The sequence below is a fragment of the Neovison vison genome, chromosome 12 (genome assembly GCF_020171115.1).
Source record: "Neovison vison isolate M4711 chromosome 12, ASM_NN_V1, whole genome shotgun sequence".
Lineage (NCBI taxonomy): Eukaryota > Metazoa > Chordata > Mammalia > Carnivora > Mustelidae > Neogale > Neogale vison.
The window spans coordinates 27,408,715-27,419,815 of record NC_058102.1 but is presented as its reverse complement, the minus strand read 5'-3'; the positions used below and the strand labels follow the sequence as shown (position 1 = coordinate 27,419,815).

The 11,101-nt window shown below is 42.1% G+C and overlaps 1 non-coding gene across 1 annotated transcript; it reads right to left on the bottom strand.

Moving 5' to 3' along the window:
• Positions 1-294: 294 nt before the first annotated feature.
• Positions 295-400, bottom strand: LOC122892862. Its single transcript, XR_006381534.1, has one exon. It is a non-coding gene; the product is annotated as a small nucleolar RNA U13 (small nucleolar RNA).
• Between the last annotated feature and the right edge of the window lie 10,701 nt (positions 401-11,101).

Sequence of the window (11,101 nt, the reverse complement as noted above, 5' to 3'; positions counted from 1 at the left end):
ATGAGAACTTAAAAGAAAAAAAGCATAATAGCATTATCATGCCCTTCCAAATTCATAAACATTCCTTCATACATTTAATATCCAATGCAAGTTCAACTTTCCCTGATTGTCTCAGAAATATCTTTTTACAGTTGTTCTAATAAAAATTCAAATATGGGGCACACATTACATATTTAGACATTCTCTTAGGTTTCTTTTAATTTATGGCAATTCTCCTTCACTTTTTTTCTTTTAAGCCATGTGTTTGTTGAAGAGAAATGGGATTTTGTTCTGGGGGATTTTTTTTGCTTTTCACATCAGATGGGTAAGGTACCAATTATGTTGTGACAATGTCTGAGGGAGACACATTCCACCTGGTGGCTGAACACCCAGTCATCACACCTGTGAACAACAAAAGGTTCTGTCCTGTGGCATTGCTAATACTCTGAGTTGGCTAATGGCATCCTCCTGGTGTCATTAACAAGTTCTTCCATCTCCCATCTTTTCCATCATCTGCCAGTTAGTTCAAGAGGCTTGAGTAAATTCAGGTTCAAAATTATTATTATTATTTTGTTTTGGAAAGACTACTCCATAGGTGTAATAACTACTTTTTAACTAAATGGTGTAACTGCTCTATTAAATGTGCTTAGTCAGTGACTAAAATTAGGAAAACAACTTTTCTTCTCCCACCTCTGCCTTTATTTTCTTTTTTAAATTTGTTTATTTATTTATTTATTTAGAGCACAAGCTGGGGGGAGGGGCAAAGGGAGAGGAAGAAAGAGAATCTTAAGCAGGTTCTATGTTCAACACAGAGCCTGACTCGGGGCTTGATCTCATGCTCACAACCCTGAGCTGAAATCAAGAATTGAACACTTAACTGACTGAGTCCAGGCACCCTTATTTTGTTTAATTTTTAGTTTTTTTAAGTAATCTCTACACCCAACATGGGACTTGAACTCCCAAACTCAAGATCAAGAGTCACAGGCTCAACTGACTGAGTCAGCTCAGTACCCCCTTCCACCTCCTCCTTTTTTTTTGGTCAGAGAGAGAGCTCATGTCCACTTAAGCAGGGGAGTAGCAGGCAGAAGGAAAAGCAGACTCCCAGCTGAGCATGGAGGCCAATGGGAGACTCAATCCCAGGACCCTCAGATCAGGACCCGAGCTAGAGGCAGATGCTTAACTGACTGAGCCACCTGGGGGCCCCTCACCTCTGCCTTTTTTTAAAGATCTCCCTTCTGTGCCCCCAGTGACATTACAGGCAGGTCCCTTACCTTTAGGGTCACTTTCAGATGTGAGAAGAGTCTCATTTTCAGCTATGCAAAATTCCAGTCCAACCTAAATTCACTTTAATTTTCATTAAATTCACATCTCCCTGTTTCTCTTATTATGGGATGGCCTGAACTTTTATCTCATTTAGTAGAGTGTCTCCCCACCTTGTCCCCTTCGTCCATGAGAAACATAGCGCATTCTGGCCCAGCTGAATGCTAGAACCTTCTGTTCACATCCAGCCACCAGGGGCAGTCCCAACCAGCTTCCAGTCTACTATCTCTCTATACTCCTCAAACTCCAGTGGACCCTTGTCAGATTCTCCCCAAAGCACTCCTTGACTTCCACTCCTGTCCCAGCACAGGGAAGGTGTACCTATTCTCCCAGCCCAGCAAGCATCTGACCAGGGAGTGAGAGTCCCGCATTCTTTTCCGTCTAGGCTAGCATTCCCAGTTCTCTAAGGAGTTCTCTCAAGGCCTTCTTCTGTTGGCTCTGGTAGGAGAAGTGATGTCCCAGGTGCACAGGAAATGCTGTTGTGCTCTCTCCTCTTGCAAAGTCCCTCTAAAGATGCATCTGCCTAACTGAATCTTTGGCCTTCTCTGGTAACAGCAGTGCGAGAGATGGTTGCTGGACTGGAATGTCCCTCTCACAGTAACATCTGTGTTCATGAGTTGAGAATCCTTCTCACTCATCTTCTACACCTGTGTGGCTCTAGCTTCAACTTTTATCAACAGGAAAATCTCCATCTCCATCTATACAATCTATTAAGATTTACCCTCAACTTCACTTTATAAAGTAGTTTTGCTAGAGATACAGAATTTCCTACTTTATTTTAAATGAAATGATTGAGGGGCGCCTGGGTGGCTCAGTCAGTTAAGCATCCGACTCTTGATTTTAGCTCAGGTCATGGTCTCAGGGTTGTGAGATGGAGCCGCACCTCAGGCTCCCGGCTGGGCGTGGAGACTGCTTAAGATTCTTCCTCTCCTTCTTCCCCACCCCCTCCACCCTGCCTGTTGTCTAAAAAAAAAAAAAAATTATACAATGAATGATTTAGATAGACTCTAATTTAAATACATAAACTCTAATTTAAATACTACTCTCCAGGATATTTTTTCTCATGTGTCAGCGGGATGTTGTTGAATGTCAAGCACAAGTACCAACAAGGTTTGTCTTCTGTCCTTACTCAAGACCTGGGTGTTGTATGAAATACCAAAAACAACAAAACAAGGAAGGAGCAACCACAGAGGACAAGCAAGCAGATCTACAGTGATACATTGGCCGAATTAAATACATCCAGTCTTGTTCAATATGTTCATAGTTCAGAACTATGTACTTGCTGGATTCCTGTTTTATTAGATAAAACCTACAACCATTTTAACTGGTGTGTGAAGGTCTATGTGTATTTTTTTAAATTAATGGGCTTAATTACAATTGCTGGGTGGAGAACTGCTTATTCCAGCCTTAACTAGAATTAGAATTAGGAAATAAAAAGGCTTACTGACTCACCGGAGAGTCAGCTGAGTCCATTTTTATTCTGCTCTCAAAGTAGGAGTGAACCATAAAGTAAGCAAAAACGGCATACTGGTGAATCAGTGTCCATGGATGAGTGTGTGTGTGTGTGTGTGTGTGTGTGTGTGTGTAGAGGCAACTCTGTTACATCAAATTGGCTGCAGTAAGGAGTTCAAACATGAATGAGAGTTTCTGGAGGTGTATGGCGGTATAATGGGCCAATTTCATCACACTGAATCATGTTAATCGTGGATACAGCTAGCTAAATAGGCCTGAATCCAAGTATTAAATGTCCAAAATGTGTGCACCTAGCAGAGATTCAGGCTCACGTTAGGATCTTAATAAATGTTTGTGGAAGGAGAAAGGAGGCAGGAAAAAGGGAGGAAGCGGGGGAGGGAGGGAAAGATGGAGGGTGGGAAGGAAAAGTCATTTTTATTACCTTATTTTAACAACTGAGTAAGCATTGATGGGTTAATGGTCTTTCCATAGTGCGCTTAGCATGGAATTTAGGCCTGACTGTGCAAAGAGAAAAAAAAAGTAAGAGTTTAATAAAAATCATGTTACAGTAACAACTGAAAGCTGACAGCACAGGAGTTGGAGAAAGGAAGGAATATTAAACATTCAGGTTTTATGTTTTTGTTTTTAACTCTGGCATTATGAATTAACTTTATTAACATACTTAGCATTCCAGAATATCAAGCCACTGATCTGTTCTCTTAAAAACACCCTTTTCCAAGTCATTTGAATTAAATTACAAATATTTTTAAACACGAAGTCACTACTGATGAATAGAAAACGAGTGTTTCACTAAGGAATGTAATGTAGAATGCATTTTTACAGCAGACCTGATGAAACAGAATTTCAGGACAAGATAATATATTAGTCATTCGAAGTCTGGGTCATGTGCTGATTTCATAATCATTCTTTCTGTCTTCATCCCACTCTTGGACCCTGACTGCGGAGGGGGCGATAGCCACAGTTCCCTGGCACCCTCTCCCTGAAGGCCACGCCCCTCAGACTTCTCTCTCCTTCCTCCCTCACTCCCTGCTTTGGCTACCTTGGTGCTGTCTACCTCCCATTTCACCCTCTTGGAGAACTCTTTAAGGACCTGAGGAGAGACGTGAAATTGCCTCATGGCCAAAGTAACCCTCCCTCAGGGTGTTCCTTTGGTACTTTCTAGAACCCTCCAGGACCACACTTTTCTCAGAGGCCATCATAGTTCTCATCCCTAGAACCCAGACTCCATGTAGAACCAGTCCGTACTCACATCTGAATCCTATCTACATGTCCAACACCGGTCCAACACCAATCTGTGTTAGATACTACAGTTTAGAATTGAACAAAAACAGATGTTGTCTTCGGATTTGGGAGGTATACCATCTTCTGAGGAAGAGCCTTACATAAATCCACAGGGAAAACAGGAGAGTGCGATGTATGCTATGACGAAGCAAGAATCCAGGGTGCGGGGGTGGGGGGCGGTGGCAAGAAAAGCAGGAGAGGCAGACTCTGACTGGGGGTTTAGCAAAGCTTCTCTGAGGAACCAGCATTTAACTTGAAGCTCAGTATGGCTCGGGTGATTCAGGTGATTCAGGCTTGAGGGAGACGCAACCGTGTGTGGGAAGTGTGGGGCCCCTGGGGCTGGAATGGCCGGGCCAAGGACACAGGGATGGAAGAGGGTCCTGGGTCAAGAAGCCGTGGAGCCTTAGAGGCCACGTTAGGGATTTTGTATTTTATCCTAAATGTAAACCACTGAAGGTTTAAGCAGGAGATGAATGTGATGTGTGTACTTACATGCCTTGTGTTTACTGGTTAGTATTGAATATGTACAAACAAACGAATCAATTACATACACACAGTAAGTCAGTGATACAGTTTGATGCCATTTTAGAGTTTTACCAGCTCTAGGCAGTGAGATGAATCGGATACAACTCGTTCTTGGTAAACCAAGTGGAAACTAGTTGACTTTCAGCTACTTACCATTCATTTTTCTCTTTCTACCAACCCTTCATTTTCTTCTAAGTAACACGTCTCCCCATTGTGCGGATTCTCGGTGGCCGGCTCTTCCTTGGCCGAGAGGCAGGTGGCAGTGGAATTCCTCTCCTGGGACTTAGAGTCTTTAGCAGAGGAAAGGAGGGGATGGGGGAAATGTCTGAAGAAATGTGTTTCAACCATGCTAAGTTTAAAGCATGTATTTCGGGCTCTGGTGTGCCTCAGAGACAAAACTAGTTTCTGAATGCAGTTTTGTGTTTGCCCTATTGATTCTGCCAGTTTGGGCTGGAAACCACTCTCTTTGCCTTAAAGACTATTTTCCAAATTATGTTCCACAAAACACTAGTGTCAATTATTATGTAAGTCTGGGGGTGCCTGGGTGGCTCAGTGGGTTAAGCCGCTGCCTTCCGCTCAGGTCATGATCTCAGGGTCCTGGGATCGAGTCCCGCATCGGGCTCTCTGCTCAGCAGGGAGCCTGCTTCCTCCTCTCTCTCTCTGCCTGCCTCTCTGCCTGCTTGTGATCTCTCTCTGTCAAATAAATAAATAAAATCTTTAAAAAAAATTATTATGTAAGTCTGAAGAGCAGTGAAGACTCTACCCTTTCCTGGGGTCTTAAAGAACACCATAGCATCTTAAAGCATCCAAAAAAAAAAAAAAAATCCTGCATATAAAGAAATCTGAATATTTTCCCAATGTTTCCCAAATGTCTGGTCATGCAAATCTTCTTCCTGCAAAATGTACTAAAGAAGCAGCATTTTGTGGAACCCACTTTGAGAAGTGTTGTTTTTGAAAATCAAAGCAAAAGTGGGGTTTTTCCATTTTCTCTGTGCCATCTGTTCATGTTCCCTTGGCAGTAGGTTTATTCTTTTTCTTGTTTTTCTGCTTTAAATACTCCTTGGACATTCTTTTTGTTATTGTCCTTTTTAGAATATTTAAAGGCCTCCATCCCTGCTAGCAAACACTATACTTTGGATTTATTCTAGAGATGGCCGAGATGCCTCTTAACGTAAAGGCCTGTCAAGGTGCTCTAAGAGTAGCCACAGGGTTCACTTACTTTTCTGAGTGTGACTTTTCTGAATGTCTCTAAAACTGGGAGTGATATGGTAGAGGGAAAGGTCACCATTTGGCCCCTGCATTTAGCCTGTGTCTTTTGCACATGCACACATGAACACACGAACATACACAAATACATATCATAAAAGTAGCACAGTCCATTAGGAAGGTTTCCCTAAAGACATCCAGACAATCCAAGCTGAGATGGAAAATGTGGATGGAACTATGGGGACAGATCATTGCTCTGCCAACTTGCCCTGACTGATCCAGTAAGAGCATGAAGGGAAAGTCAGGGGCCCCAGAAAAAGGCCAGGTTGGACAGGAGGAGGGCAGGAGCCAAAGATTAGCCATGATGGCTGTGACCTTGATCTAAGAGATGAGAGCAAAGCAACTAGCATCTTTCACTCTTCATTCACTCACTAATTCACTGAACTAACATTATTCAGTATTCATTCTGTAAAGACATTCGGCTTGGTTCCTGTCTTCAAAAAATTTCCTGTTGTAAATGGCAAGATTTTATTTCTTTATGACTGAGTAGTATTCCATTTTATGTTGTGTGGGGTGTGTGTGTGTGTATCTCCCAGTTTCTTTATCCATTCATCCATCTTTGGACACTTAAACTGTTTCCATATTTGGACTATTGTAAATAATGCTGCAGTGAACATAAGATATTTTTTTGAATTACCGTCTTTCTTTTCTTTGGGTAAATATCCAGTAGTGAAATTGTTGTATCATAGGGTAGTTCTATTTGTAATTTTTTGAGGAACTTCCATACTGTTTTCCATAGTGGCTGCACCGACTTACATTCCTACCAACACTGCGTTTTTCCACATCCTTGCTAACACTGTTTATTTCCTGTGTTATTGGTTTTAGCCATTCTGACAAGTGTGAGGTGATATCTCATTGTGGTTTTGATTTGGCTTTCCCGGATGATGAGTGATACTGAGCATCTGTTCATGTGCCCATTGGCCATTTGTATGTCTTCTTTGGAAAAATGTCTATTCAGACCCTCTATCCATTTTTTAAACATTGTCTTCTTGTTATTGAGTTGTTTCAGGTCTTTACATATTTTGGATATTAACCCATTATTGGATATATAATTTGCAAATATCTTGCCATTTACAACAACACGATACCCTAAATGAACTAAGTCAGAGAAAGATAAAGACCACATGACTTCCATTATATGTGGACTCTAAAACCAAAACAAAGGAACAAAACAAAACTTATAGATACAGAGAACAGAAGGGTGTCTGCTACAGAGGAGGGGGATGGGCTAAATGGGTGAAACGGATCAAGAGGTACAACCTTCCTGTTATAAAATAAATAAGTCCTGGGGAGATTATATACTGCATGGTGACTATTGTCAATAATATTGGACTGCATTTGAAAGTTGCTAAGAAAGTAGATCTTGAAAGTGCTCATCATAAGAAAAATATTTTTCTGTAACTCTGTGTGGGGATGGGTGTAAATAGACTTATTGTGGTAATCATTTTATAATGTATACAAGTATCGGGTCATTATGTTGTACACCTGAAACTAATATAATGTTTTTGTCAGTTATACTTGAATAAAAACATTTACTGTCATATTGGGCAATAAAAATGTGCAATGGGGGGGGCACCTGGGTGGCTCAGTCCGTTGAGTGGCTGCCTTCAGCTCAGGTCATGATCTCCAGGTCCTGGGATCCAGCCCCGCATCAGGCTCCTTGCTCAGTGGGGAGTCTGCTTCTCCCTCTGCCCCTGCCACTCATGCTCTCTCTCACTCTCTCTCTCGCAAATAAATAAAATCTTTTAAAAGTTGTGCAATAGAATTTGCAAGTATTATGTTAGAAGTAAGAACAAAGCGCTTTTCTGCATTAACTTACATATTTAGATACCTTCTCTAACTTAAACTTGTGTTGCTCTAGAAATACATTATTTGATTCAAGAATGTGCTTTCAATTTTCTCTACTAACTCATGTTCATTCATATTCACTGCTTCATAGCATTTTTATAGCGTTGCATTGCAAAATATAATACCAAATTCAAATTACCATCAATATTTGTGGCTAAGTCAAATATCCATCCTATTGACGAATGTTCAGGTTTCTTTAATTTCTTTGCGATGCTGCAGGGCTGTTCTCACATACACCTGATGGGTGCGAAATGTTCCTAATTGTGGTTTTTAACTTGCCTTTCCCTGATTGCTAGTGAGGTTGGGCATCCTTCATTTGTTTATTGGCCACTTGGGATCCTATGAATTCTTTTATACTTTCAGGACTATGCCTTCAGCCCACCTTCAGCGAGTACTAAAGCTCCTCCTTCCCAGGATGAAGTACTTTGGTGACCTCATACTAACTCCTTCCAAGTTAGCCTCACTGAAGCCCAGTTTTGCAAGTGGGTGGATCCTGAAAATAGTTGTTTTTCTGTCGGCCCAATGTCTGTGATGCATTCGGTGGATCCATTGACTTGCAACACTCCCCTACATCTCACTATGGTGGGGCTAGTTTGCCTTCACTTCCCTGAGAAGGAAAGCCCAGCTCTGCTCTGCTGGAGCATTGCCAAGTCTCACCATTCCTCTTCTAGGGCCCTAGAGACTCTCCACTGACCCTGAGTTGCTGGCTGAGGTTCTGCTCCAAAAAGACGAAGCATTTACAAGTGTGATATTACTTCCCTCCTAACTTGAAGCGTCTCCTGTGCATGGAGCTCCAGGCCGACAATGCTCCACCTGTCACCCGGACCCCCTTAGGTATCAGCATTGAATGCAATTACATTTTTTTATTCCTCCCCTTTGAACATTAACTTGGACCACTGGCCGGCATCTGCGGGGGTCAGAGCCATGGCCAAATCCTGTTCCTGAGCCTGCTTCCAGCCTCCACTTCCTCCCTACCAGCCAGACATGTGGTCCTGCACGCCCCGAGGCTGCCCAGCTAGAGTATGGAACTCTATTCTTTCTCTTCCATTATTAATGTCCCCATTAAATGGAATTGTTATTGATTTGTTCTTTTAATCCAATAGAACTTATTTTGCTTCTGTGAAAGCTCCTTCTTCAAGGCCAGAAAATAGTAGTGGGTAAGTCACAAAGAGAGATCAAAGTGCTACCCTGAATCCCCCTCTCCAGTCTCCCCTCTTGACTTAACTTTTTTCCTGTCTGGGACTCAAACTTTTCAATCCAAGTTAGATACTTATTTAAAATCATTCTGGAGATGCTAGGGGTGTCTGGGTGGCTCTGTCGGTTAAGTGTCCGACTCTTGGTTTTGGCCCAGGTCATGATCTTGGGGTGGTGGGATGGAGCTCCGCACTCAGCGGGGAGCCTGCTGGAGACTCTCTCTCTCTCTCTCTGCCTCTGACCCTTCCTGCCTCCCCCAACACTTTTTCTCTCTCAAATAAATAAATAAAATCTTGTAAAAAATAAAATAAAATCATTTGGGGGCTGCCAGGCAAGAATGGCTATGAAAATTTCAGTAAAAAAATAATCAAGCCCAATATTTCAATAGATTTTCATCTTTTAGGTCAGCAGATTTCTTTTGATTTGGGTATGTGGAAATACTGTGGCATTTAGTTTACAAAATAGGCCATTCCCTAAGACAGTCATGGAGACAGCAAGTCCTGTGAACATAACAGCTCGAGGAAGCAAGTGACTTTCTGCCAAGCTCACCGCAGGCAACCAAACATGGCCCAGTTCTGCACCGGAGGAGAAATAATAATTCTCTAACCCTGTACCTCCTTCTTCAGTTGTTACGCACAAAACTGTACCCCCAGCTGCTGCCCTGAGCTCCTCTTCCCCCACCCCTGCATTTCTGGGGCCTGACCATACTGTTTGATCTAAATTGTCTAAAAGTACATCAGGCATATTCCAAAATTCTGAGAACGGAAAAACACTGTTCTTTTAGGAAATATTGTTTTCTCAAAGATTTTTTTTTATTTATTTGACAGACAGATCACAAGTCGGCAGAGAGGTAGACAGACAGAGAGATAGAGAAGGAGGCTCCCTAGTGAGCAGACAGCCCGATGTAGGGCTCAATCCCAGGACCCTAAGATCATGACCTGAGCCCAAGACAGAGGCTTTAACCCACTAAGCCACCCAGGCACCCCAGGAAATGTTATTTTCTGTTGTCCCTTGGAATGAAACATTTATAAACTCAAAGTGTTTTTTATAATATATCTTAGAGGAAAAATATCAAGTTGCATTTTTTTTTAAAGATTTTATTTATTTATTTGACAGAAATCACAAGTAGGCAGAGAGACAAGCAGAGAGAGAGAGGAGGAAGCAGGCTCCTGGCTAAGCAGAGAGCCCGACGTGGGGCTTGCTCCCAGGACCCTGGGATCATGACCTGGGCCGAAGGCAGACACTTCAACCCACTGAGCCACCCAGGCGCCCCTCAAGTTGCATTTTAAGAAGCATTTCAGGGGTGCTTGGGTGGCTCAATAGGCTAAGTGTCTGCCTTCGGCTCAGGTCAGGATCCCAGGGTTCTAGGATGGAGCCCAGCATTGGGCTCCCTCCTCAACAGCAAGCCTGTTTTCCCTCTCCTAGTCCCCCTGCTTGTGTTCCCTCTCTCACTGTGTCTCTCTCTTTCAAATAAATAAATAAAATCTTAAAAAAAAAAAGAAGCGTTTCAGAGAGAATTTTATCATCAGAAATCACTAGTCGTATTTTATTGCTTTGACGGAAAAAATGAATAAGAAGTATTCGTTCTGTTAGGGCACCAGGGTGGCTCAGTTAGTGAAATGTCTGTCCTAGGTTCAGGTCATGATCTCAGAGTTATGGGATCGCTCTCTCTTGGATAGCTCTTGGATAAATCTCTTGGATAAATAAATAAAATCTTTAAAAAAAAAAAGGAGTATTCATTCCTAAAAACGCACAACAATGTACTGCAGGAATATTGGCATTTGACTTGATTGATCAACCCTAAAATGGGAGGATTAGGTACATCTTTGAATTCTAGAAGTTTAGACAGTGTGCTCAAAGGCATTAAAAGGTGAATGGGTTTTTTAAAAAATTAATGTATTTATTTTTAGTAATTTCTACCCCAGTATGGGGCTGGAACACACGTCCATGAAGTCAAGAGTCACAAGCTCATTAAAAAAAAAAAAAAAAAGAGTCACATGCTCTTTTGACTGAGCCAGTCAGGCTCCCCCAGGTGAATGGTTTTCAAAAAGCAAGTTTTGGAAAATTGAAAAGACTTCCCTGAGTTATTTTGCTATTCACTGGGTTACCCTTTATTGCTACGTAGCCTTGCATGGTTACAGTCCTGACTACTGTTCCAATTCTCCATTCCCACAGAGAGGTGATGTTTCTAAAGTAGAGAGAGTGGGATACCCAA